The sequence below is a fragment of the Taudactylus pleione genome, unplaced genomic scaffold (assembly GCF_031769625.1).
Source record: "Taudactylus pleione unplaced genomic scaffold, aTauple2 ptg000183l, whole genome shotgun sequence".
In the NCBI taxonomy this organism is placed as follows: domain Eukaryota; kingdom Metazoa; phylum Chordata; class Amphibia; order Anura; family Myobatrachidae; genus Taudactylus; species Taudactylus pleione.
Window position 1 is genome coordinate 4,066,376 of NW_028284585.1, and position 27,237 is coordinate 4,093,612.

The window sequence follows — 27,237 nt, forward strand, 5'->3', positions numbered from 1 at the left end:
GTGGGTCTGAATCAGGCCCTAAATGCTTTCACACAATGGGGTCAATCCAATTACATGCAATGTACTTGCTGGTGTGAATCATTGCAACAATGGGTGCGCTTGATGGCAGCCCAAATTCGCATAAAAGTACTCACAACCCCATAGGGATCCAAGCAAATTTCTATGAATTTGGGCTCAGAGCAGGATGCAAATGATGCGAGATGTTGTGCAGTTTCCAGCATTTTAACGCCATTGCAATGGCTATTCACAACCTTCATGTGGATTTGGATTGACCCCAATATCAGGAACATTTACGAAACATTGGGGTCAATCCAATACCATGCAAAGGTGGCGTGCCATTGCAATGATGATAAAATGCTGGCAACAACATTGCATCTCACACCCTTCATGGCCCACTCCATGCCCGAATTCACATAATTTTGCTCTGAGCCCTTTGGGGCTGCAAGCACTTTTATGCAAATTCGAGCTGCAATCAAGCACGGCTGTTGTTGCAATGACTCGCACATGTGAGTACATCGCATGTAATTGGATTGACCCCATTGTCATCCTATGCACAATAATCTAATATTATTGCTGTTTTTTTTAAAGAAAAAAATTGTATTTAACTTTGAATAATAAAAAAATATAATAATAATAATAATAATAATAATAATAATAATAACTACAAGACTCAACACAGAAAGAGATGTCACTGGATTACAAACTGATTATGCATTTTATGCCGTACACTTGTGGCAATATCGGCACTGCTGTGCCACAAGGAGCTTGTACAACATGTCACTACTTGTCACATAGCCGTAAGTGCCGTGTCACTGTGGCACTGTAGAAAGTGGTGTGCAGTCATCACATACTGTAGTGATGTCATGTTTTAGAAACTAGTAGTTGGGTCTGAGTGAAAGAGGTGTCTCTGGATTGCAAACTGACTGTGCATTTTAAGCTGCACACTTGCGGCACTGTCTTCAATATTGGTGATGTCCCTGCTGTGGCAGCTGCCAGCTCCGTGGGCTGTACATGGGATCTTGCAATGCCCAGTGGAGTTGGCTGGGAGCAAGGCACTATGATAGCAGAACACATGTATAAATAGGTTTTCAAAAGTGTACATAAGGCTCGCACACTGAATGATTGATTTGATCGATGACAAATACACCATACCAAATGACAGGTTCTGTCAACCAATGAGCAGGTGGTAATACAGACATTGCATTGTCATTTTTTACACATGCACAGTACAGTTTAGGAAAAGCGACATCTGGTGGACAGAAACTTGTACTACACTTCCAGGCTTTTCCAGCGCTTCGGTACATTATGATGCAACTCCATATGCCCCACCATAGTGTGACTAGTAGGGCATGCTACATCATGTATGGAGCAATGATGTAGCAGGACACATCTGTAGTACAGGATTTTATAGGGATGTGGTTTAGGTTGTCAGACCCAGTAGCATCACTATGGTATCTGGAGCCCAGGCAATGGGGCATGTCAACTTGGCACTCCCTCCTTTATCATCCCTCAGAACATTCCTATCCATATGCACCTTAACCCCAATAGCGCCCCTTATACAGTACCCCCAGTATGCAATGTCCCCAGTTGTGGTCCCTCTTATGCAGGCCCATAGTTGTGACCTTATACAGTACCCCCAGTAGTGGTCCCCCTTATGCAGCCCCCCATTAGTTCCCCTTATTCAGTGCCCCAGATGTGGTCCCCCCAATGCAGTGCCCAATGTAGTAGACTCCCTATTAAGTGCTCCAAAAGTGTTCCCTATTATTCATTGCCCCTTTTATAGTGCCCCTAGTAGCAGTCCCCAAAATGCAGTACTCCCAGTAGTGGTACACACCTTATGCAGTGCCCTTTATATAGTGGCCCCAGTAGTAGTCCCCCCCTATGCAGTGTCCACAGTAGTGATCCCCCCTATCCAGTGCCCCCTGTAGTGGTCCTCCCTATTTAGCACCTCCCAGTAGTGGTCCCCCCAGTTCAGTGCCCCTAGCAGTAAGCCCCTTATATAGTGATGCCCCCAGCAGTAGTCCCCTTCCCCCATGCAGTGCCTCCAGCAGTAGTCCTCCCATACAGTGCACCCAGCAGTAGTCCCCCCAAGGCAGTGCCCCCAGTAGTGATCCCCCCTATCCAGTGCTCCCTGTATTGATCCTCCCTATTTAGTGCCTCCTGTAGTGGTCCCCCCTATGAAGTGCCCCCAGTAGTGGTCTTCCTTATGCAGACCCCCAGTAGTGATTCCCCCTATCCAGTGCCCCTTATTCAGTGCCCCCTGTAATGTTCCTTCCTATTATTGCCCCCAGTAGAGGCCCCCAGTGCAGTGCCCATAGTAGGAAGCACCTTATATAGTGCCCCCAGTAGTAGATTTCCACCCCCAGTAGTAGTCCCCAGCAGAAGTGCTCTCAATAGTAGCCCCCACAGTAGTAGACACCAGAAGTGCCCCACCCCCAGTAGAGTTCCCGCCCAGTAATGGTGCTACCAGTGGTAGCCACCCCCTCCCCATTGTGCCCCCTGTAGTGCAGACACATTAAAAAAAGAAAAAAAATACACTTACCTGAAACCATGCTCCAGCTCCGGACACCGCTCCCACTCCCACCGCTGCTGCACATCTGTCCTCCCGGGCTGGCACACTCAGCATTATGGGAGAGACGTCATGATGTCTCTCCCATTACCCACTGCATGAGCCGGAAAGCGGAGCTCATGAGTGAGCTCCAGCCTGGCTCTTGCTGTGGGCGCTGCAGTCAATGAGAGTCTGTCTGACTCTAATTGGCTGCTGATTCACACACACATCGCTGCCGCTCAGCAGTGATGTGTGTGCAGCAGCAGCCAATGAGAGTTGTCTTACTCTCATTGGCTGCTGATTAACACACACATTACCGCCAATGCTGGCGGTGATGTTTGTGTTATGCACAGCATGAGCCTGCCTGCCACCCTCCTCCTGGTGCTATTGGGCAAGTGCTCAGCGGGAGGGAAGGGGCTTAGCTGTGCAGCACAGGACTGGCGCTGGGAAGCCTAGGGCCGGTCCTGTGTAAATATGTAATGCTGACCGCACACTGTGGTCGGCGCTACACTGCCTAACTTGGGTGGGCTGGTACTGTGGCTGGCGGCGCCCTCCCGTGCTCCTATGGCACCCAGGGCACACACCCTGCTCGACCCCCCTTAGTTATGCCACTGGTCAAATAATAGGCCCTCAAGCAGTTCAGAGAGAATCTAGTGTAAGTGAGATGCCAACTTGGGCACTGACCTATCTGCTCATTACTCTGTACAGATTCTAGATCATTCCTATACCACATTAGGGCCTTACATTGGGGATGTAAAATAACAGCACATACAGGTCAACAGTAGTTGTTTGTCCAGATTTATAGGCCTGCTCTATAATGATACATGATGATAGAAAGTATCATGTACTTGATAGTATATTTGATAGTATTATCAGGCACTTGTTTTGGAGCCAGATAACTAGTGTTATTAAGCCAATTTACCAGATTTTGCAAAGTATAACTTTTCTATCATTTAGTAAAACTATAATATTCATGGTTCTCACCTTGAGACTTAGGGCCTCATTCAGAGGCGGTCGTAGGATGCAAGCGGTCGCTCAGAAACAGGGTGGCCGCTTGCATCCTGAATGGCCACCTCCATGTCGGTCGTTAGGCTGTGGGTTAACACCCACAGCTCTAACGACTGCTAAGAGAGATGGTCGCGATGGTCAAGACCATTGCGACCATCTGTTTGAGCAGGAAGCTCCACACTGACATCACTGATGATGTCAGTAGGGACGCCCACAAAATGGCAAGCATTCCGAAAGGAACGCCTCTGTTTGGCCGGGCACGCCCCCTGCCCGCCCACCAAACGGAACGAGCTGTCAATCAACATCGACAGCTCGCTCCGTCTGCTTTGAGCCCGCTAATGACGGGTGATCCGTCGCTAGCAGGGCTCGCGCATGCAAACGACGGAGCAGTCTCCTTCGTGCGCATGCCCTGTGGACCAATATCAAGTCGGTTGCAAGCGCTCAGCACTCTCGACCGACTCTGAATAAGGTCCTTAATTCCTCGTTTTGCAATAAAAAAGTGATGTATGTGCATTTACAAATGTATTTTTTTTATTGAAGTATTTTTTTTCAGTTATTGCTATTTTTTTAGTGGTTAAAGTAACATACATAAAATCTATACATTCTGTAGTTCTAAGCAGCTGAAACCTATTTTGCCACTAGATGGGGATACATTCCATTCAATTCTGAAAGATAATATGAAGGATAGTCAGACAGTGCACATACATAAAAGCAGTGTGGCTCAAAGTCCTGTGTGTGTATGTATAAATATATATATATATATATATATATATAATATATATATAGAGAGAGATATATATATATATATATATATATATATATATATAAATATATATATATTCAGGATTATGAGGCATTCTGCTCTGTTTCATTTCCTAAAGATATAATTCTACTTTAGTTGCATTTTTTAAATAAAAAAAAACATGTCCCATTTCTTTTTTCTTCTAAACGTGCCAGTTTCACAATGACTAATGAAGTTCAGTAAGCAGAAATGTTTTCATCCAGTCCGCCTATCAGGCATACATGTTAATAAGTATTTATTTGCAAAGATCACAAATTTTGACTTTGAACAAACCAGAGCTGATTGAAAAGTAGAGACTGAGGGCATGATTCAGAGCCGCTCATAAGCGGCCGCTCATTCGCTCCGAGCGATGTTCGCACAACTGCGCATGCATATTGGTCATAATGCGTATGCGCCAACCCGTCATTGCGGTCGGAAATCGAGCGCTCGCAAAATAGCGAGTGCCTGCTAATTTGAGTGACAGGATGAGGCATTTGTGGGTGGTGACAGGGGAAGGTGCTTGAAAACTGGGAGAGGAGATGCGAACGCAGGCGTGCCAAACGATCAAAACGGGCGTTTTAAGGGTGTGCATAATTAACAAAGCAACATCATTGACCATGTCACTTGGTTGTTTCTTAGCCTGAACTGTTCGCATGATGGCGGTAGGAAAATCCAAGCACAAGCACTGCGAGCAGTTCAGACGCCTTTCGATGTACTCGATTCATCAAATAATAGCGGAGATGACGTAGGATGCGAGCGGCCAGGGGGCGTCTTTACAAAATAGCGAGCGAATGTTTCATTCATTCGCTCAGACATAGAGGCGTCTACTGACCGCGAAGAGCGAGTGCTCAATTTAAATAGCCGGCCCCTTTTTCTGAACGAGCGAGTGCAAATAGCGTCTGGCTCTGAATCAGGCCCTGAATTTTTTTTTCAGAATCCGATTACTCCACAAGATCTGAACATTTTTCTTTTTCAAAGTAGCATGCTTCACATCCAATACATTTTTTGCAGCGTTTCAACAATGATTCAAAGATGTGCAGTAGACTATTTTGTGACATCAATTTTAGTGTTGTACTGTAGGTGTGGCATTTTTCACTTCATCATTTGTTGAGAACTTCTTTCCATGCAGTTTATTTTTCAAGGAATGGGAATGCCCAGAAATCACAGGGTGCTAAGTCTGGGCTATATGGAGGGTGTTTCAGTGCTGTACCATTAACTTCAGTCAGTGCTGCCAATGCAACCACAGCAACATGTTGTTGGGCATTGTCTTGGAGCAAAAACCACTGTTTCTTTAGCAAATGTGGTCTGTTCTTCCTCATGGCTCCACACAAATGGGTTTTTAGGATGTTTGCATAGAAGTCACCATTAATTGTCTACCCACGGGGAACCCAGTGCTTTAAGATCATACCGTGTGTATCAAAGAACAGCAGAAGCATTACTTTACACACCAAAACAAATCACATTGAGGGCCTGATTCAGAGCCGGATGCTCTGAACGAGCGCCCGCTCTTAATCAGGGCATTTTTTTTTTGGAGCATCCTCCTGGACGCTCGCATAGCTGTGGGTTACCACCCACAGCTTATGCGTGCATCCATGATGATGGTCACAATGGTCAAGACCATCGCGACCATCGGGCTTGCAAATAGACCTTGCGGTAGGGTCTCGGAGACCGCAAGCCCTGGAGTGATTTTGGCTCTATCAGAGCCAAAATCACTCCCACTGACATCACTAGTGATGTCAGTGGGGCTGGACCCAGATGGTAGGCATTCCCATGGGAACGCCTCTGTCTGGCAGCCACGCCCCCAGCACGCCCACCAAAGGGGGTGTGCTGTCACTCAAAATCAACAGCACACCCCCTTTCGTGACAGCTTGGCTGTTGCTATCTGGGTCTCGCGCATGCACTAGGGCACCATTGACCCACTTGCGAGCCCTCAGCGCTCGCGAGTGGGTCTGAATCAGGCCCTGAATTTTTTGGGCGGAGGCGAATTTGCGTGTTTCCATACACTGGACTGTTGTTTGGATTCCAGATCATAATGATGAATCCACGATTTGTCACATGTCACAATCGATGTAACAGCACAACCACAAACACAAATTATTTACAAAAAATATGCTCATATCCATTTTAATATTGAATTTATGTAACCAAGAGCCCTGTTTTTTTTGGTGGAGCTCCTTCACAGAAATGCAAACACTTCTTCAGTTAGCATCCAGTTTTTGTTATCAGAGCTTGGAGTTGTTTCAGATCCCTCTTACTCCAGAGAGACCTGATGATTTACATTTGTTATGTCAGTGCTATAACCCTACTAAATGTACAAAGTGGTTGGGATACCTCTCCAGTGATATTATGATGTTTCTTAAAATCAATATTTATTTGGAAATCCTTGATAAACACTGTAATGCATAACCAAATCACATATACACAAATATTTGGTTCCTCAAAATATATAAATTTGGCAAAATTATATAGCCCTGATTTTTTTGTGTTAAAACTATTTTTAATAAATTATATTTTATTTTGTATAGTAATATATATGATTTTTGATCTTATGTTTTTATTTGTGCTTCATTTATTTAGGTAGGATATTTTGTATTAATATACAATTGCATACTGTATTTGACTGTTTTGCTAATAAGTACATTACTTTTTTTAAAGAGCACACAGTCCATTATGTTTTACTATTTTGCGTATTCTTACTGTACAAAATGCATCACTCTTTTTTTACCTACTGTATATGGATTATGTCAAAATAAGAAACATGTATATAAATGATGGTGACAGTAATACTGTAGTATAATTATTAATGCAGCTGCTGCAAATAGATAATTTATATTCAGTTGAAATATTTATTTTTATAAATAAGTCCAAGATTATTATTTTTTTGGAGGGAGGCTCACTATTTATTTATTTTTATTTATAAAATGGGGCAATAATAATTATTAATTTATCTAATGAGGTCATATTTATCTAAAGGTGCCTATATGAATTATTTATTTTTTATAAAGGAGCAGTATTATTTATATAAATAAGACACTACTATTTACTTTAGTTTTTAGCAAGCAAACATTTCTAATGCACACTTGTGACATTAGAAGTGCAAATATGCATTGCTGTCTTTGTGCATGCTGATGCTTGATCTGTGTTTACAAATTTGCCAAAAACATTTTACACACATGCTGCTTGCTATATTCCTCCATTAGACTGACACTTCTTGCTTTCCACAATTCCTCTCCTCACTTTTAGGTATATTTACTAAAAAAATATTTACAGGCTGTCTCCCCAAAACAGCCATTTATAGGGGCCAAGAATAATTATTAAGCACCTTGGAGTATGTATGGCAGATTGCAGCAGATATAAGAGATATCTGATGTGATTCCTCTTTTTGGACCGCAAAAGCAGGCCTCATTGGTTTATATGGGTCCTGCTAAAGTGTTTACCCAAAATGCTTTGCTACACCTCCCGTCAATGGCTGCTCACACACAGTAGTGTTGATGGTTCCTGAAATAAAGTGATTTCATTCTAACATAATGCAGGGATGGGCTCCTATCAGATTGAATGTGGGGGTCAAGGATGACACCAAGAACCACTTAGTAAGTTTACCTAAATGAGTTCATGAATTCAAGTTTTTTCAGTCTCTTGTATGAGATATGGACATATTCTGGATATATTTCTTAGATATATGTAACATAATTTGGCTACAGATTGAATGTGGTGGTCAAGGACAAGGAGGGCACCTAAGACTATATTCACTTCTCAGGCTGGCTGGAGCTCAAAATTGAATGCGGTATGCCCAGGTTTACACTGCATGTTAGTGATGCTTTAAATTTTGAGTTCCAACCCACCGAGAAGAGGTGGCTCATTTGAGTAAACTTACCAAGTGGTGGCTTTAAAAAGCCACCACTTATCTGCATTTTTATACATTACATTTACAATGGCAATGACACTAAAAGCAAAACAAGCCATGTTTTGCTTTTAATATCATTGCAGTATTACATTTCTTATTTAAACACACCAAGAAGCAAGCTGACAATTACTAAATGTACAGCATTATCTTCCACATGAATTATTGAAAAATTCTCCTTTCTGATCATCCACTAAACAGACTTTCACCCACGAATCTATTTGGAATGCAGCAAACAGACTGATTTTCCTTGGACTATGTTCTTCTTCTACTGTTCTGCTTTGTCAGTCCTTACATTATTTGCCTGATTTTATCAAATGCAGTATAAGTTCTTCATCTTCCATATAAGCAGGGGCCTAGTGTGGGTGGATCTGATGGAGATCATGCTCCAGGTGCTGAAACCTGCAGGAGTCACCAGCCAGGGAGAAGTATAATTTTTTACAGCTCTCTGCTCTGCACAGTAGTGTCTCTGTTTCAGCTGACACTTTCTGGTTCCTGATGTGCCATGTGACTGCTGCAGTCACATGGTACACTGCATACTAACCACATGGCAGACTGACTGGCTGTGCTGCTCCTGGTCTTGTCTATGGCTATACTGGGGATGAGTTGCTGCCTCTGTTCCAGACAGAGGCATATCTATAATGGGTGCAGGGTGTGCGGGGAACATGGGCCCCTGGGTCCAGGGGGGCCCCGCACCACACACCCTGCACCCATAATATTACTTACCTCTGTGAAGTCCCATGTTGGCGTGGGGGTCTGGAGTTGTAAAACGACTGAAAAATGGCCACAGCGGCCATTTTCCTGTCATTTGCGCATGCACAGTACAGGGAAAATGGCCACCGTGGACATTTTCCTGGTGACCTGTGCATACACTATAGACTCTGGATACCCTCTAATGCCCAGAGTCTATAACTCTGGCGCTGGCCGCGCACAGCTCAGTGCGCTGCCAGACGCCGGATGGAGAGGAGGGGGCCCGTGTCGGAGACTGCACACTGGCCCCCTCTTCTCTAGAAACGCCCTTGGTTCCAGACCTCTGGCTCCTGAATACATTAAGGAAATATTGTAACTGATCTGTTGTACAGGAGGGCAGGTTTAAGGAAGTTGCTGTACTCTCAGGGGTATGTTTGAGGTACATGGGGATATGGTTAAGAAAAGCAGGTGGGCACAGGGACATATCTTTGATAAGATGGTGACAGGGAGTGAGGCATTTTTCTGTTAAGCTGGTAAACAGGGGAGATTTGTAGCACTCTGGTGTGGACAGGGATATGTATTTGGTAAGCTGGGGAGGGGGACATGTACATACAGATACTGGGGGAGTAGAGAGCACAACATAGAACTTAAACACGTGACAGGACAAAGAAAAAAAAGGATTGTATAATGGCGAGAATAATATTAACAGAACATATTTTATTTCAATATACTATAAACATTAATGCTGAAATTGCTATCTAAATATATACACCTTAAAATATTATACATACAATAAAAGGGGTCTGAAGTGAGGATAATTCTGTGGGTAATGAATGGTATGTATTGCTGATGAGAGAAGCATGTTTGAGTTATGTATGGTGTCACGAATGTGTAATGAGTATGGGTATACTGTATACTGCATTGATGGATGGATGAGTGGTGCTTCAGTGGGTGGGTGGAGTATTTGGTGAAGGGTAAGTCTATTGGGTAAAATCAGTGTGTGTAGTGCTGGGATAAGTGAGTAAATACAGGACAGTGATCAGCCCTGACATATATTCACACGTTCAATGTCTAAGCATCCTCCTGCTTTTGTGCTATACCCCACACATCATGTGACATCAAATTTGTCTGCTCCCAAAAATCATGTGGCACTGTCTGCCAACTGGTAGTGGGCAACTATCCCAGGTGCCACCTACCTGCACTCTCCCTACCGCTGTCCACTTCCTCCTGCAGCCACCCACTTATAGAACTCACATCATGACCCTCGCCTGCCGCTGTGCTTGGAGGGGGCAGCCAGGTTATCAGCAAGTATGTGTTTTATAAAGAGGGCTGATTGAAAAGTAATGAGACTGTCTCTGTTTTTCTGTCCCATAGGTAGATGTGGCAATGCTATGCTGGTTATTGTGAAGCTCATACATCAATGTGTCTGAACCTGTGGTTGGACTGCAGCAGTCTTCTTTGTTTGGTCACAGCAAGTGGAAAATCTTTGTACATTTCAGCATGGCAGATGAGGAAGACGTGTCTATGAGATTACATTAGAGATATGTGATTGAATTTTGTGCTAAACTTGGAAAAAGCAGATATGAAACTCAGGAAATGTTATGGTAAGCATAAGGTGGAGAAACAATTAGCCATGCTGCAGTATTTCGATGGTGTAGGCACTTCAAAATTAATGCTACTTTGATGAGCCAAAATGGAAATGTGAGCAAGCATAATAACAATTTAACAGAAATTTTAGAATTGATGGCCCAAACACATGAGACCCAGACTATTGATAACAATACTGTTCATAACAGTTATTTATGCACATTCCAAACACTAACCAATGTGGTTTGGGACATGAATCAAAATATGGTCAATTAACTTCTGCCATAATGAGTAGGGTCCCTGGGACTACAAGTACAAACATCAGCAGTTAAAACCCCTCATCTGCACAAAAGGTTGAGCTGCAGGTCCAAGCCGCTCATCACTCTCCTGTAGTCAGTCCCTTAAAATGAGATGTTGACAATAATATGGAAAAATATGTCTTAATTTTTTGGTTGTATGCTGCTAAAATACATATATGTTTAAGTTTGGTTTCTATGCTACACCCCAAAAAAATTACATGACACATATTTATGTTTAAAAAAATAGGTATTTATATATATTTTTATTTCATTTTGGTGGGAATTAGATATTTTAACATGATAACTGCTTTTATATTCTAATAGAAAATAAATAAAACAATGAACTTTAACTAACCTGTTTTATTATATTAAAACCTACATATTATGTTCTTATAGGCTTTTAGTGAAAGTGTTCTTGTTAGATTAAATACATTTATATTTTTAATATGTAATCATTAAATTTGTAAGTATTAAGACTTATTTGCACTGGTTATTGTGGAGCAATGTAACAGACTCTACTGTTATTTTCTTTTAAATGTCATCTACTGTACTCCATTCATTTGTTGTATTGCATTGTAAGATTTCTAATCATTATTATTTCTAATTCGGATTGGTATTTGGTACCTTTACAAACATCTATAAAATTATATTATCATATATTGTTAATAGTATTGACTAATTCTGATGTTGTATTCTTGTGTAAGCATTGTTTTGTCTTCTTATTACTAATAAAGAAAACTATTTTACAAGAAATATACAGTGACATCCAAACAAGTGCGTAGAAGGGGTGCTCAGGCAATAGGGATGAGCATGTGAGAAATACTCATTCCAGAAGTCTGTCTCTTCTCAGCCCAGCACTCCCCCCACCAAAACCATTGTATTACAGAGTTGGCTGCGAGTGAGGAGAAAAAGCAACCAATGGTTTCAAACTCTTAGTGGGCTTGTACTTTGGATTCAATATTTTCCACAAATGGTACCGTGGCTCAATGCTAATAGTGGACCAACAGAGTTTTAGTAACTATAAGTACAGTATATGTACAGTATGTCCCAACACATACCTTTCATTAGAAGTACAATATTCTCTTAATGGAACAGTATATGTAAATTATTACCAACATGGGATCTGGAGTGATGTTAATCCCTATAACCCTAGCAATTGACCACAGTTACCACCATCACTGATTACAAAGGGATGGACAAATGTTATGGAGCCCCTCAAGGGTCAGGTACAGTCTGTGTCGAAGTTTATAAAACTGTTCAGCATGGGATTCACATTTTGATAAATGTAAAGAGGTCCAAAACTATGATCTCCATTCAATTATAGAAAAAAGACCAGAGTTCAGTCACCCATTTCACTAATTTGAGGAATTTCATAGGTTTATGAGTTCCAAGAAGGAGATTGTACCATCAGGATTCACTAATTTGTAAGTGTCTTTTGTAAATATATCAAGGATAAATCTGGGGATACTATAACTGACAGTGGGTGGAAAGATAGACTGTGTAATCAGTGCCTAAATGAAGGTATTTATAAAATGGAAATTAAGTATTTATCCTAATGTTGGGCAAAGGGGAGCAGCACATCTGCCAATTAGACTGCACATCACATAAGTCATACTTATCCAACATCAGTTGTAAGATGGAGGGGCTGGCGGAAACATGGTCAAACATTGGGGTGAGTAGTGTGATCAGATTTCTGCATCTAAAGGACACATCAACAACTGAAACTAATTGCCAACTTGCCGAGGTGTACGGTGATAATGCCATGTCATCAAAACAGGTTTGGGTTTGGTGCACTGCCTTTAATAATGGCAGGAGAGATATTCAAGATGGACAGCAATTCAGCCGACCAAGCACGTCCACCACAGATGACAATTTGTGCTGTATTGAAGGTCTGATTCAGATGGAGGAACACATTTGAGTAGTTGATATTGCTGATGAAATAAACATCTCACTAGGTACTGTGCAAAACATAATTCTTGAGCAACTGGAGTACAGGAGAAAGTGTACACGCTGGGTACCTAAGCAACACACAGAAGTTCACAAAACCAATAGGATGGGATTGTAGTTCCTGCACCATATTGTTACAGGTGATGAAACATGGGCTCATCTTGTGACTCAAAACAAGCATCCATGAAATGAAGACATGCATTGTCCACAACTACAAAGATATTTAAATGAACTTCATCAGCAAAAAAGGTCATGGCAACTGTGTTTTGGGACCACGATTTCATGCTTCTTTTTAATTTCCTCATCAAAGGATATATTGTAAATGCTGTCTGCTATTGTGACACATTGAGCCAGTTGCAGAGGGCAGTTAGTTGAAAACATCCTGGGTTGCTGTGTACAAATGTCCTTTTGTTTAATGATAATGCCAGGCCTCACTCAATGAACTGCATGCATGACTTATTACAGAACTACCATTGGGAGGCACAGTATTGGACCATCCTTCCTACAGCCCTTATCTGACAGCAAGTCATTTCCATCTCTTTGGACCAAGCACCTTGGTGCATTATTTAGCAGGATGGTGACCTCTGCAATGAACACAAAGGTATCAAAATTATAACAATCCCTGCTAGGGCAAAAGCCACTATTGAAAGCATAGCACCGACCACTAGCCTCTCATAAGCTAGGTGACTTCCAGCCACACTTTGACATGTCTGCAACTGAAATCCATAATGGCCATGCCATCCTAATTATTTCTAAGCATGGCAATGTATTCTCTGGACCCTGCAATGAACAGACTCAAGAATCAAATGAAGATAACATAAAATATTAACATGTGTCTAAAGGTAGCAGGCAGCTTAGATGTTTATACCTACAATCCAACTGTTATATGATGATTTGCCTCCTTACCAATGACACTCTTAGCCATCAAGGCAGCCAGGTCCTGCCTTTTGGCATCTCAGTAAACACTTTTTCCATCCCTAACAATGCAATGACTGGGGTTGCCACCATTGACAATGCTATTCATACCTGTACTCTTACACTGCCATGTGTGACACACGAAAGCAGCATGCTACCTGGCTGCCTTTGCAATTCACTTGTCAGACCATACAGAAGAACTACTGTACTAAAGGAAGAATAGAGCTCATCCTCCTTGATCCAACTATCAGAGAACCCAAATGTAAACTCATTGGCAATCCCAGGCCATTCTCCTTCTGTGAAGTGAGAGATGTCATAATCTAAAAATTCCATTATATCCAACCACTTAGAAACTTGGAGCCAAATAAAGCCAAAAAAGACAAAGAAGAGCACACAGTTAATGTGGGGCCAAAAATTGAAAAAGAGGCAAAGTCTGGGGACTGTGCTGTCAGTGTCATACTTTTAATAGGGGATCTGGGTCAACTGGAGAATCTTCAGTCAAAGACTTAAAGCTGTAGCAGCTGCTGAGTGAGCAATAACTCCCATGAGTGAAGGGTGCACACCTTGGGTGGATCTGGTGGAGGAAACTTGCATAGGATGAACTCATTCTTACTCATTAATTAGTCTCCGATGAGTGACACATGGACACCCACTCTCTCCTATGCTTAGCCACCATAGTAGAGTAAGCTTTGGCTACAACCACAATGTACACAACAGCCCTGTCAGTAGATCTCAATAAAACATTTTTCACTAATAATACAGGAGGCTTACAGCCCTGCTAAACTGTACCTGCAGCTCCTGCATCAGGCCCCCATACCATAAACTAAGAGTCCACCCCCTGAAATCTCTATAACAGTAAACAGTGGGCTGGGACAGGTCTGGAAATCAGCATCGAGAAGAAGAAGAGCACCCACGAACAGCAGTTGGGAGTCCAACTCAACCAGAGTGGGAAGAGTTACACCAGCTATAGAAGACCCCCATCTGGATGGAAATGGGCAAGCAGGGTCACTAATGACAGGGATGGGGCACAACAGCATAACAGTGGTCAGGCAAACCAATCATAAAAAGGAGATAAAATGCAAGGAGTGAGAGAGGAAGCAGGGAGAACAGGCAGAGAGAAGTAGAACAGAAATAATGGATGGAAAAACAAGATAGAAAAATCAGATAAAATAACTTTCCTGGTGAAGAATATTCAGACAGAGAGTTCCAAGCCTGCACAGACCAGACTAATAAAACTACCATTGTTAAACCCATCCCCAACTAAAATGTAATGGTCATACAAAAGTCAATCACTACTACGCCTTCCCCCCCAAAATGATGAAATTATCATAACTTGTATCAGCCTTAGGATTTAACCCCATTCAAAAAGGCATACATTACATAAGATGTCTACTGTACATATCAACACATCATTGCTTGTCATCTCAATAATACCATAGAATGGTATAACAAAAGTAGAACCAATCCTGCAACATGGGCCTAGTGGTAGGATGACTGGGAGACTATGGTGCAAAAAAATGTTAAAATAATTTTCAAAGTCAGTTAACAGGGTTTTAAAAAGTAGCTCATACAATAATATACACAGCTAAAACAGGCAAGTTTCTTTAAAAAAAGCATGTCTAGGATAGTATTTTAATGTTAACAGGTGCTTATTTCCATTACATAGGATGACGATCAAGCTACTTCAATTGCAAAAATGGCTAATAGATTAATAAAATATGGCTCTGCCATATGGCTTTAAAACTTTGTGACTGGAGTTCGACTTATGTCGGCCCCCATGACAAATCATCCATGAGAAATATAATTATTGTCCCTGTTATAGAGGAATTATCACCAAGAACATAAAAGATAGCCATCTAATATTCCCTGTGATCAATGCATTAAACAAGACAGGGAATGTGGGTCCCTTGATCACAGCTCTAGCACATCTGTGAAATAAATCAATAAGAAAAAATAAATAACACTAAGAAGTAGTCAGCAGAGACCTGCAAGCTATTTGAATTTTGCAGCCAATGCACAGTAGAAGCAAATGAATGATTGAAAGAATTTGAGGATATATCTAGCACAGAGAAAAATGAAATGTGTTTACGTTAGGAATGTAAAAGTATTGATGCATAAATAATCTCTGCTCATTTAATTTTAAAGCCATTATAATTAACTCATGTTCCAGCAGTTAAATTGCATACAAAAAAGCACACACACTTGAACCAACACTCATTTGTCTTCTGTCTCCATCCTTCACATTAGATTTGACCAATATTTGATTTTACTGTACCTCCCTTTGCACACACAAACACACACATAAACAGGCACATATACAACTGACCAGTAACATATATGTTCCCAGCTTCAAGGCCACTAGTGGTTAAAACAAATATGAATATACTGTAAAATAAAATATATTTGTCTCAAAGATCCAGAAATATTCCCAAATAACTGGTGGCATCTGTGACATCTGCAACATCTTCAGGAGTATAAAATCATGTACTGTACTTTCTGAAGAGAGGAGCTAGGTGGACTGGAAGTCTGGAACACATATTATTTTCATCCACTTTGTGTGGGGACCACAATTATAAACATAATTCTACTAATGTGATAAACAAAATATAAATAATGTAATAAATGCAGTCCTAATATTGACTGACACTCAATATTTAAGACATCAATGAAGTCGAACAAGTTTTATTTTCACTGAACAACTGAACATTTGAAATACAGTAAACAAGGATGGCCATAACATTGTAGCAAACTGGCCTTTGAAATATTATTTTTCTTTTCACTAAATCCGTCATATCCATTTTCTACAAGACTTTAAAACTCATACTGTAAGTAAATGATTGAGCAGAGCATTTTTATAAGGATTATTTCTCAAACTGGCATGTCCCTTGCCCATTGTGTATGGTGTAAGATTAGGCACATTTGTTTAAAATTTAATTATCTGCACACCGGTATATTTTGTGATTCATAAATTCTGTACCTTTTCTAAAAACTAAAAAGTCATTACATCAGTCAATGAGATCTAGATGTTAATGTTAAATGCAATTTGATGTGTATTAGAAATGGCAAAATAAAGCATTGATACTAATAGAATTATAATCAGAGTAATAATAATTATAACAACAACAACAACAACAACAACAACAACAATAAACATACCTAATTTAATCATTTTCCAACATATTATTCAAATATACATTTATCAACTGGTTCTTTTTTTGTCAGGGCTTAACCACTGTTTAAAACACAATAATAATAATAATAATAATAATAATAATAATAATAATAATAATAATAATAATAATAATAATAATAATAATAATTAATTATTATTATTACTATTGTGTTCTGTGGATACATTTTCTTTTTTTCTACAATGTTATTAATATGATAAATAAGAGTTCTTTATCACTACGGATGATCCTTATAATGTTTTTAACATCATATGAACCACCACAGTTGTGATATATGGACAGTAGTCACCAGAAAATCAGGTAGTTAACATTGAGACCTCATTATTTAATTAGGAACAAACATCCTCAACTGAGATTTTAACTATTTTGTTGTTAGAATTCCAGTCCCTTGTTGCAGAGTGACCAGAATGCTAGATTATACACTGCAGAGATCATATGACTGCATCAATGTTCCCATTGGGTCCTGAGAGCTTAAAAGGCAATAAAGGATTATAGCCTGCAGCTGTGCAAATCACAAAATTGATTTACCTGAACAATTTCAAAAAGAAAGATAACATGTTGCCTAATAAAAAAAGAGAAAGTTTATATTGTATTCTATAATAATCAAATACATATACAAAAAAACATTAAAAGCTCAAAAAATTCATAGAACTTCAATCTTATGGTGCATACACACTTTCAGATAATGATTTAAAAAATCGTTCAATCATTGGTATCTGACAGAAAATCTGACAAGTGATCTTATAACGATGATCGATTCTCGTTCCCGATGGTCAGATAACGATATCTCACATCTGATGTGTTTGCAGTCAGATTTGGTTGATTTCATTCATTTTAATACAGTTTGAAATCGTTCAATTGCTAAATCGTTAAATTGTTCATCGATCATCGTTCATCTGAAATATCTGACCATGTGTATGCACCAATACATATATTATGATCATGCTCAGAGCAAGCATTCATACAAATAAGCAAAAGAAGACAGTGGAGCATAAATTTACGTAATATAGTATTAATCATGACTATTACCATTGTAGTTAAAATATAAATTCTTTATTTCACTTGGAAAAAAATAAATGTATTCATTTTGCAGGCAATCCTAACTCAAGTGAAATATTTATTTATTTTAAAATAATGAAAGTAAAGAAATAGTGAAGAAGTGGTAAAAATTTAAATAAGTGATTTAAAATCTTGGAGTTACTGTACACTACACACCATATATTTATTACTGTATTTCTTGGCTTATATCTGTTTTCTTTATTTCCTCTCTCCCATTTTTATTTTAAATAAATATATTGTAGCTGTTTTTATAAATGTTTAAAGAAATCCAAAACCAAAATCGAACGAAAACACTTGAGAGTGGTTTTGCCAAAACCAAAACATGGGGGTCCATGCACATCACTAGTTTAAACTAATAAATGTAAGCACCATGTTAATAATTATAACATATTCAGTGTTGGAGTAAACTGGTATAGTATAGATTATTGGGGAACTGTATGTTTGAATAAATATGCCATGTGCCTTTGGTGGTGTACATTTATAACGTTTTTTTACACCTTGTGGTTTGACCTTTTATGTTGACTTACATGGTCTTTCCAATTATCTTCAAATATAATATATAAATACCATGGGGAGAAATAAAAAGCATATCTTACAATCATTGCTTAACCTCTGCCACTGATGTCATAATTAGATATTTTTTCACACTAATATTCTTAAGCCTCCAAAATGTAATTTATTCTTCCCATGTTTGTATTGATTATCAGACATCTTTTCTACCTTTATTAATTTTAACCTGCCAGATAGAATAATTAGGCAGTCATATTACTTCCATACATCCACATACTATCTTCACAAAGAGCAGTCTGTATCATCTACTCCTCTGTTGTTATTTAGAATTTTTGGTCATTTCTATAGCGAAACCTCTAGTAAACACTGTAACATTGTAAAACTGTATGATACATAATAGTATTTCTGGCAATAACTGTTACACTTGAGTATTATTATTATTATTATTATTATTATTATTATTATTATTATTATTATTATTATTATTATTATTATTATTACTGCAGTTAGTTAATGCACTAGGTATGGATCATTGTTCCTTCTATCTGCAATCCATTTAGTTGTTGACAAAAATCTGCTATTTAAAGCAGATAATTACCTGATTTCTGTCAACAGAAGTATCTATTTGTCTTTTAAATTGTCTCATTTTTACTTTCAGTTAGTTGCTACTGTACAATTGTATCCATACTATTCATTCATTCACTTTTCTGCAACAATAATTGTTGCTTATACACCAGTATATCTGATGGTCTAGTTGGCTATTTAGCTTCCCTGTACAGATTGCAGCCTTCTGTGTTCATATACATATATATGTGAACTAATTTCCTATACATTGCCACAGTGCTAAATTTATAATAAACCAATGTCATCGTGACTGATGACATAAATATCTGAGCATGTAAATATATATCAGTTGGCAAAAATTTTTTCTTTAGTTACACAGTGGAGCTTGTGGCAGCGTGTCAATCTTAGGTTAACTATGCACGCTGTGTGTTTATTCACACTTCACATTTCATCAACTTGATACTGTACATAGAGGCAGCTGATATCAGTGTGACTGGTAACATTAAATAGCTGAGCATATCAGTTAATGATGGCTGCCCATTATGCCTGTGTAGTTTTAAAGCTGGCTTTGTGACTGCATGTCATTGTGTAATTCCCTATGCATGCTGTTCATACTGTATATTCACATTTCATCTTCTTGCATAAGGGAATGGGTACTATGATCACATGTTAAGCTGCCAAACAGTTTATGACAGTATGATCCTGTGAAGTCTGCTGTACATATATGACAGTCATTCACATTAAGGTTATAATCACACATATCACAGTGGAGTAGGCATAGTGTTAAGGTGGCAGGTAACAGAAACGCCAACGTGCATTTCATCGGTATAGCTTTTTCAAGGTCTCAGAGCAAGCATTCATAACATAAAGAAGAATTCATACCATTTTCCTTACAACAGTGCTTATCAGTGTAAAACAACAGTGCTTACCATATTCAAATTGTGGTCAAAACTTAACAGTCCAGTGAAATACAGAGAGAAGAACTTTTATATTGCATACCATATTTGTCTGAAATTATACACTTATAACTTGTCTTTAGTTTGTCAAAAAGAATGACTATTTTGTGTGTAGCTCATTTAGATTGGTACCAAGTATAGAATATAAACAGATAGTAAGTAAATGCATGCCCCATATTCAAGATGATACGAGAGGCTACTGGTCTATATCCCGACAAAGAAAGCCCGATGGGAGACTTAAGATAGGCATCAAAATAGCAATGTTAATCAATCTTAATCCCAACGTCGAAATTCAAAAGAATGCCAGACAAATCGAGGTAAGTCCGGGTGTCTTAGTACTTAGCTTAGCTTAGGAGGGTGGTTTAGGTTTGTGACTCCTGGGGGGACTTAGGGATAGGCACCCCCCAGGAGGGTTTAGGGTTAGGCTAGGGGGACGGAGGTTAGGGTTAGGGGCCTCTGGGGGGGAGATTAGGTTTAGGCACCCCCATGTGAGGGTTAGATTTGGGGTGCAGGAAGGGAGGGTTAGATTTAGGCACCCCTTGGGGGTACAGGATTAGTCACCACCCCGGGAGTCTTAGGGTTAGGCAACACTAAAGAGGGTTATGGGGGGAGAGGGGAGGGTTAGAGTACTTACCAGCCTAGTCGGGATCTTTTTCTGTCAGGCTTCTGGAGTCGGGATTTGAACCGGCAGCTAAACCACCAGTTCAAATCATACCCATTCCCTTATTGTATGCTGATATTTAAATCCCGCTTGCATAATGCCATATTTATAATGCCACCTATCATCCTACCTATTACAAAGTAAGCAAATAGTTTCCTTGATAATTAAATTATATAAGCATTTAAGTAATAAGTTAATTGCTAACATCATTGTCAATACATGGTGTTCATTCATAAAAAGCAGTGTGCTTTATGTACTAATGATTAACTGAGATCTCTTACAATATTTAAGCAGAACTGTAATTTTCAATACAAATAAAGATTATTTTCAAAGGCCTGCAACAATTTAATAATGTTTATTGTATGGGTCCAGTTGAACAAACAAAAGTTAAATGACATTCATTCACGAAAACAGTGTGACAAATTGTTTTTGGTCCCGATCGTTGAAATATATACTTAAATTTGAAATGCTATCACATATAGAATATATACAGATAATACAATTCCTAACTGCATTCTACACTTACCTGCCTTATCTAACTATCAAATTACTAAATCAAATCTTTAATTTCCAACCTCTAGTCATACATAAACTAATTAACACTTAATTTCCCCTATAAATTGTATAAGCTAGCAAATAAAAAAAAATTAGCGAAAATTACTTAATTACTATAAATATTCACATGTAATGGTCTGAAGTCCGGTAGCTGGAAAGGCAGACTACTATACATTACCCAAAATCAAAAATGGGCAGAGACATATAGGTTTGGTGCACAGTAAACAGACCAATGCAAATGATTGAAATGCAGGCAAAGGTCAAGTCCAAGCCACTGACAGTGCATGAGTTGATTATAACAGAAGGTAGAAAGTAGCATACACTACCAAATAACTTGCAGGAGCACAATAATTAAGCAAAATAAGTGACTGGGAACTGACATGTATAAGAATTTCTAAATGTAGAGCTAGAACATGATTGAAAATCCAGAGAACAGTAGGTGTGACCTTACACACAGAGCAAAGGGCAAACACTGCCCAGCAGTCAGAATAAGCCAGCAGATCAGCAGTCTCCAGTGGCAGGAGCCCTGAGTTTGAATCCTCAAACTCCCGTCATGTAGTGTTCATTCATAAAAAGGTCCATTTTAAAACATATGCTGGCTTTAACCTTTTAAAAAGTAAAGAAAGGATAAAATTAATGAGTAAATATGTCAGCAATGAGATTGATTGTATTCTCAGTAGAACATACAGTATGTCTGCTATAAATGTGGCAAAACAGCCAGTAACATATACTGTAAGCATATTAGTAATAAAATAACTAAGATAATGTCAACCATGTATATAACATTTCAAATTAGGAGTTTCATTAATTTTAACCTTTGTGACCACACAAAACATCCAACACACATGCAGTTTTGTCAATAGAGTAAAGACACATAGCATTATAAGACACTTCAAAATATATCTTAAAAATGATCACACTTTGAGGGTTGTACAGTAGTTGTTGAATACAATTAATTGACTGTTTCAAGTTCCTCTTGCCGAAGGAGGTGTACTGGAACTACCAGTTGAATTATTTACAACAGATGGCCCAAATGAAAAAGTGTATTTGAACGTAATTATTTAAATTATAATTTTTTGCACATTACAGTAAAGGCACTTTATGTAGACTAACCCATATACACAAATTTGTCACTTTGTTAAGTACAGAAGATTCTTTTAGGTGATGACAGCAATGTTAAGTTTTGGTATATACTAGGGATGTGCAGGCTTGGATAGGTTCGAGTTTGCACGCCGAGTTCGGATTTTTCCCTCCAAAAAAACGGAACTCAGAAAGAGGCTAAACATCATCTTGCATGGACAAACATCATCATTCCTGGACAAAAGTCCAGGAATGATGAAGTTTGTCCATGCAAGATGACGTTTAGCCTCTTTCTGAGTTCCGTTTTTTTGGAAGGAAAAATCCGAACTCGGCGTGCAAACTCGAACCTATCCGAGCCTGCACATCCCTAGTATATACCAGTGGTTCCCAAACTTATTTGAATCACAGCGCCCTAGAGAGTCAGCATTGTTTTCACGGCACCCCTAAGTGAAAAGTTTGTTATTGAGAAATTCAGAATACATGTAGTAAAGTGAAGTAAGTTGCACTTACCTGTCATCCTTTGGTTCAGTTATGTGGTTGTGGACAGGTTTGCACTTTTTTTTGTCCACATATTTACCTTACATTGACCACAAATAATTTGACTTTGTGCCGGACAACCAACTTGAGGCACCCCTGCAAGTGTCCTAAGGCACCCCAGGGTTCCACAGCACACAGTTTAGGAACCACTAGTATATACTCTAGGCCTGATTCATAGTTTGGAACAGAGTAAGATATAGCAAATAACTGCATATTGGTAAAACCAGGCTGCATTGAAGGTAGGGCAGATAAAAAATGCCCAGATAGATTTATATTTGGGAGGGGTGAGTCCTAACTGACACCAACTGTATATGTCAGTGTAAAAACAAAGCAGACCAGTATTTGTAGGCTACATGCAGAAGCAGACAGTATTTATCATGCATGCAAACAAAATATGTATTTGCACCCCTTGCATTGCAGCATGGTTTGTCTAGGTACAACATGACTTGCTCTATCTTACTCTATTCCCAACTCTGAATCAGGCCAATAGAGTGTGATTTCTAGCAAATACTGTAATCCCTTAGATTTCAACCACTAATAATTTAAAATGTAAGATTGGTTTTGCCATTTAAATGACTGCTTCTTTAAAACTAATGGCTTAGTCAACAAAATCACTTCAGTTCCCAGAAATTGCACTCTTCTATATATATCCAATAGTTGTTTTTTTACCCCACTGCTTTTTAAATACTTGTTATGATATATCCCCACTATTTACAAAGGGGAATTTGCATGGACAGCGGTTGTGGTAACCAGTGTCCCTGCGAGTTATATCCCCAGCAAATTGTAGAATTCTTTCATGTTCGTGAAAGACGTCTCCTATAGAAGCTGACACTGTACATAAGCACAGAGTCATCTTCTGCTACCAGCCAGAGGCTGCGAGAAGGAGAGTGAAAGATTCCTCTCCTGCTCCTAAGCTTCCATAGGCTTAAAGCAGTATACACCATGTGTAGATGGTGTAAGCCACAAGGGCCAAACTCCAAAAGCTTTGCTTTTTGGACTTTGGTACAAAAGGGTCAGATCATAGACCCCATTGATAATATTGGGTACTATAATCTGCAGTGTTAATTAGAACTGTGCTGGTGATTTCTATGCAATCTCCTGCATTGTACCATTAGTACATAGTGACAATACATATAATTATACAGAAACTGCAGTTTCTACATAATTGTATGTATAAAACAGTCAGATACATAGACCCCTTAAAGAGTTTCAGGTTTTCCAATATGTGATTTATCACATGAACTACACTTTGTTCTATGATGTTACAGCAATGTCAAAGTCTTTAGTTATTAGCTTTTCACATGGCTAAAGACACTGGGCCTGATTCATAGCCAGACACTCTGACCAGAGCGCTCGCTCTGATTCAGTGCCCTCCCACCTAAAATTGGAGCGGCCTCCTGGCCGCTTGCATAGCTGTGGGTTACCACACACAGCTTTTGCGAGCGGCCAAAAAGATGGTCGCGATGTTCAAGACCATTGCGACCATCGGGCTTGCGACGAGACCCTGCAGTAGGGTATCCTTGCCGCAAGCCCAGGGGTTCTTTTGGCTCTATCAGAGCCAAAAGCACTGCCACTGACATCACTAGTGATGTCAGTGGGGCCGTACCCAGACGGTAGGCGTTCCCTTCATCTGGGCAGCAACGCCCCCGGCTCATGAGCGGGTCTGAATCAGGCGCACTGTTTAAACAATAGAACAAACTGACTTCAACTAAAGTTCTAGATCACACTAATAGAGTGAAAAAAAGTACAGTTTTTTTTATCAGTGAACACTATGTGATTGCTGGTCATGATAATGATTATAGAAATTAAGTAATTTAAACTAGCTCTCTTGAAATACAGCAGAAACAATGTGTTGCTTAAACTGTTCGATTTAACCAATTTATCCGAACAACTGTGTTTTTCTGTATTCTGGCATTTGGTAGGAAATAGTCTATTGTCATTTCCTCCTATACAGATGTGTCCTGCTACATCTTTGCTCCAAATGTCATGTAGTATGCCATGCTATTCGGGCCATGCCATGGAGATGTTTCTCGCAGCATGCTGCAGTAAGGAGCAATGTAACGTACTGAAGAACTGAAAAAGCCGGAGTGTGTAATACAACTTTCTGTCCACCAGATGTTACTTTTCCTAAATTGCACAGCGCATGCGTGAAATATCCAAAACTTTTATAGCATCATCTGCTGATCGGCTGATGGACCCTGGCTTTCATTACACTATACAGTAGTAGTGGACTGAGGGCCTGATTCAGACTTGGGAATAGAAAGAGATATCTCTCTCAACTGTAAACCTGAACAAACCATATTGCAATGCAAGGGGTGTAAATACATGTGGGGTAAATACTGGCTGCTTTTGCATGTAGCCCACAAAAACTGCACAGCTTTATTATTACTCTATAATTTAGATGTCAGTTTGGAAACACTCCTCCCAAATCTAAGATGATCAGTTGAGAGAGTTATTTCTCTCTATTCCCAACTCTGAATCAGGCCCTGTGTTTTGTCATGTATAAACAATGGACACCTGTATTTTTTTCTATTTTTTTTCTTTTGAATCTTCACTACAGGATTACAAATGAATCACTTGGTGTATGAGTTCTGTCATTACTAAAAAATACAGACAGGTATCTATATTGGCCAGAAGACCCACACCCAGCATTAAATAAAGACAGAGCAATTGATGTTCAATATTCTTAAGGAACTCTATTGATCTCAATACATTTCTATGCTACTGTATGCTAACCAGCTGCATTTTACGCTAAACCGCTATTGACATTATACAGTATTGTACACATTCTCTGTTGTAAAGTTGCACATGTCACATCACATACACAACAGGTTTGGCTCTCAATATGGCTAGCATGTATGAGTGAGTGATTAAGGTGAGCACATTACAGAGTGGGCATCCCAGATTTGACACCCATTTGACATCAATGTTTAATTTCTTTCTTTTTTTTAAATCTATCTTCACTACTGGATTAAAAATAAATCACTTGGTGTGTGAGTTCTGTCATTTATAAAAATACATACTGTAAAGGTATCTTTGTTGGCCAGAAGACGCACACCCAGCATTAAAACTGTACTGAATCAATGCATTGCTCTCAACTTCCTACCTCCTGGCATTTCTATGATACTATATGCCACCCAGTTAAATTTTACGTTTAAACCGCTATGCAGTAAACATTGTATTGTACACATTGCAGGGTGTTCTGCCATCCTGTGTCCTGCATCCTCCCATCCTGATGCTTACTCATTCCTGACAATATGGCGGATCGCTATAGGCCTCACTGTTGTGGTGAGCTGCTCATCCTGGTGCGTTGGCGGGACAGGGCACTTACCAACAATAGCGAGAAACGGTGGGTATATATGAATGCCCGCCATGACATACTATATATGTATGGCTGGCAATGGATGTTCCGCTCCTTTCAAAGAAGATGGAGCAATCTAGTCAGGAGAAACCCCAGCCAGCTGCAGCGTCTAAGGATCCAAGTTAGGCATAGTAAGTACAGTACTGTACATTACTGTCATTATTTAGCCAATTAGTATCTGGCATAGGGGCAGATTTACACACATACTGTACTGTATTGTACAGCATACAGTACTTGTCAACTCTCCCTGATTGCTACTAATTCAGGGAGTCTCCCTAACAATCTCGCTGACTCACTGAAGAGTCTAGCAATCTCCCTGATTGCACCTTACCCCCATTATGCAGCTGTTATATTAAAAAATACAGTATACTGTACATTCAAATGGGTTCATTAGTATCATTTCCCTGCATTGGTTATAAGACACAATGATCCCAACAGCTACATGCATTTTTCTAAAAGTATCAGTGTGTTTTCATCAAAAAATAGATCTTAGTAACTGTTTAGGGGGTTAATTACATTTGTGTGTAAGTCAGTATTATGACACGCCTCTCACATGTACTGCAGCAGTATCTGTCCACTTTAAAGCTGAGCTCATACTGTGATGTAGGTGTTGCTTTCACAATCTCCCTGAAATGCTTTTTCAAAAGTAGCCAAGTACTGTATGCTTTACAATACTGTATTATACAGTATACTGTGTATAATTGGTTTGTTAGTTTTGACTATAAAAATTATTACAATAACACAAACATGAATAATACAAATATGAAATTTATATTTTAACTTACAAATACTGTACAGTACTGTATCTTCTTTGTATTATTCTAATCATTTTTATACTCAGAACTCTGGAGTGTACTGGAGTATGACATGCAAATCTCTGCTTCCCCTGCCTGCCCTGACCACACTTCACTGGTAAATGACCTCTGTGTCTGTGACAAAATATACCTTTACTGTAATGTGTATGAGATACAGTAAACAGTACACTACTTTGTCACATAACATAAATAAAAGGCAGTACTGTGACATACATAGTAAGGTGAATAAGATACACTACTGTGATATAATGTGACTTAACATTCTGTAAGCT